Raw genomic sequence first — 3536 nt, 5'->3', positions numbered from 1 at the left:
ATATATACAGGGTGTTTCAAAAATGACCGGTATATTTGAAACGGCAATAAAAACTAAACGAGCAGCGATAGAAATACACCGTTTGTTGCAATATGCTTGGGACAACAGTACATTTTCAGGCAGACAAACTTTCGAAATTACAGTAGTTACAATTTTCAACAACAGATGGCGCTGCGGTCTGGGAAACTCTAGAGTACGATATTTTTCACATATCCACCATGCGTAGCAATAATATGGCGTAGTCTCTGAATGAAATTACCCGAAACCTTTGACAACGTGTCTGGCGGAATGGCTTCACATGCAGATGAGATGTACTGCTTCAGCTGTTCAATTGTTTCTGGATTCTGGCGGTACACCTGGTCTTTCAAGTGTCCCCACAGAAAGAAGTCACAGGGGTTCATGTCTGGCGAATAGGGAGGCCAATCCACGCCGCCTCCTGTATGTTTCGGATAGCCCAAAGCAATCACACGATCATCGAAATATTCATTCAGGAAATTAAAGACGTCGGGCGTGCGATGTGGCCGGGCACCATCTTGCATAAACCACGAGGTGTTCGCAGTGTCGTCTAAGGCAGTTTGTACCGCCACAAATTCACGAAGAATGTCCAGATAGCGTGATGCAGTAATCGTTTCGGATCTCAAAAATGGGCCAATGATTCCTTTGGAAGAAATGGCGGCCCAGACCAGCACTTTTTGAGGATGCAGGGACGATGGGACTGCAACATGGGGCTTTTTGGTTCCCCATATGCGCCAGTTCTGTTTATTGACGAAGCCGTCCAGGTAAAAATAAGCTTCGTCAGTAAACCAAATGCTGCCCACATGCATATCGCCGTCATCAATCCTGTGCACCATATCGTTAGCGAATGTCTCTCGTGCAGCAATGGTAGCGGCGCTGAGGGGTTGCCGTGTTTGAATTTTGTATGGATAGAGGTGTAAACTCTGGCGCATGAGACGATACGTGGACGTTGGCGTCATTTGGACCGCAGCTGCAACACGCCGAACGGAAACCCGAGGCCGCTGTTGGATCACCTGCTGCACTAGCTGCGCGTTGCCCTCTGTGGTTGCCGTACGCGGTCGCCCTACGTTTCCTGCGCGTTCATCCGTCACATTCCCAGTCCGTTGAAATTTTTCAAACAGATCCTTTATTGTATCGCTTTTCGGTCCTTTGGTTACATTAAACCTCCGTTGAAAACTTCGTCTTGTTGCAACAACACTGTGTTCTAGGCGGTGGAATTCCAACACCAGAAAAATCCTCTGTTCTAAGGAATAAACCACGTTGTCTACAGCACACTTGCACGTTGTGAACAGCACACGCTTACAGCAGAAAGACGACGTACGGAATGGCGGACCCACAGACTGCGTTGTCTTCTATATCTTTCGCATCACATGCGGCGCCATCTGTTGTGGAAAATTGTAACTACTGTAATTTCGAAAGCTTGTATGCCTGAAAAAGCATATTGCAACAAACGGTGTATTTCTATCGCTGCTCGTTTAGTTTTTATTGCCGTTTCAAATATACCGGTCATTTTTGAAACACCCTGTATATACTCTTTTATTTACTTTTTAATCTTTTAATTTTTTAATTTTTTTCAATTAAACTAGTCTATGTACGAGAATTCCAGGAGTCGCTAGCGCCTTCTGAATGGCAGAACATCCAAACGTGTTCTCTCGAAAATTTAATGGAAATTCCGTTTGTAGTGCGTTCAGAACTTTGTCAGCAAAAAGTGTCAACATCTCATGGCTTGGACGTTCCAGCTGGGAGGCGGGTCATGAAAGGCCCTCCGTAGAAAATTGGAAAAGGACTGTTTGGATCTGGGGTTGCGAACAAGGGCGCAGTGTCGATCGTTAAGGTACGTCCAACAACCCAGTACTGGTTTCTCGTCGGGGCCAGAAAGGTAGCGGACCGTATGACCGCATATCCAATTCACTGCGTTACTTTTTGTTCCGGGGTAATGAATCACATCCGGGAATTAAAGCGTCATAAAAGTGCTCCGAGCAGGTGTCTGTCGGGTAAGGAAAGCCAAGATACGCTGCGCGAGACTCCAGGCGTCAGATGATGGACCACATGAGAATCGATGAGCGTCTGCATCCTCTACACCACAGTGAACACAGAGGAGTGTGTCAGCGAGGCGGTGCAAACGAAACTGTTTGACCTGTTTGCCATTGACGGTGATATAACAGGCGGACTTGATGTTGATTTTCAGATAACCAGCATGCACCACTTCCCACACACGACGCCATATGATCTGGGCCAACTTGGGTTCGATGGAGTTGGGGTTTCGACACATTTGTAATGTGTCGTGTATAGTCTTTGTCTGGAGTATACGTGAAAGGGCTAAGGAGTGCAGGATGTAGCTTAATTCAAGAAAGAAGAGCCGAAAGTGATAAAAGGGTGGTGGAATGTTCTGTGGTGAGTTCTGTGGTGAGTAAATGACTAAATTTTTAGAACTACAGTGGCGTGCAGAATCTAAGGACAAAAGTAATTTTCACATGATGTGTCGCTGCCAGTTAATATCACTCGGTGAACTTTTGACCATACACAGAGAGAGAATTGCTACAGTGCAGTACAGTACAGAAGGAATCTGAAAGAAAACAAAAACGTTACTTTCATTCGAAGGCAACAGATACATCGAAATCACCGCGATTTATGATGGTCATCTGGGTATTAAAGAAGGTGGGGTGTGATTCTCAACATGGGGTATGTTCGGCGGGAACTACAATGTACGTTGCGCAGTGTGCTCCCATGCACAATATTGGCAAGCAGCTGTTGTGGTAGGGCGTTCAGTTCCTCCACCAGCGAGGATGACAACTGTTGGATGGTCGTTGATGCATGTGCAAGTGTGGCATTGAGTCTACACAACGCCATCCCTCATGTGTTCGATAGGATTGAAGTCGAGGGACGGACAGGCCAGTCCATTGGCCAAATATCCTCTCCCCCCCCCCCCCCCCCCCTCCAGAGCACCACATTCGCAGATCGCTGCGCCCGTACAGTGTCGTCCATAAAAGAGAAGTCAGGACCGAATGCACTTCTGAAAAGAAGCACATAGAGAACATACAGTGTGTCAATAACACTGACCGAAGAGTGTACTATTTTCAAAGAAGTGGAGGTCAGTATGATCATGTGATATTATCCTTTCCCATTCCATACCATCTGGACCAACAAAACGATCACGTTCGACAATGTTCCAGGGTGCCAACGGCTTTCCCGCAGTGCTAACACCGGTTCCCGTCAGACCACCGAAGTTAACCGCTGTCGGGCTGAGCTAGGACTTGGATGGGTGACCATTAGGTCTGCTGAGCGCTGTTGGCGAGCGGGTTACAGTCAGACCTTGTGAGGCAAACTGAGGAGCTACTTGATTGAGAAGTAGCGGCTCCGGTCTCGTAAACTGAGATACGGCCGGAAGAGCAATGTGCCGACCACATGCCCCTCCATACCCGCACCCAGTGCCGCCTGTGACACGGCGGCCAGTCGGTACCTTTGGGCCTTCATGGCCTGTGCTGGTGGAGTTTAGTTTAGTTTTAGTTTAATGTTCCAGG

General features: G+C 47.5%; 1 pseudogene; it reads left to right on the top strand.

Annotated features, from left to right (window-relative positions):
• Positions 1-3191: 3191 nt before the first annotated feature.
• Positions 3192-3309, top strand: LOC124790822 (annotated as a pseudogene).
• Positions 3310-3536: the final 227 nt, after the last annotated feature.

The sequence above is a fragment of the Schistocerca piceifrons genome, chromosome 3 (genome assembly GCF_021461385.2).
Source record: "Schistocerca piceifrons isolate TAMUIC-IGC-003096 chromosome 3, iqSchPice1.1, whole genome shotgun sequence".
Lineage (NCBI taxonomy): Eukaryota > Metazoa > Arthropoda > Insecta > Orthoptera > Acrididae > Schistocerca > Schistocerca piceifrons.
The sequence above is the reverse complement of the archived record's forward strand: the minus strand, read 5'-3'. Positions and strand labels throughout refer to the sequence as shown.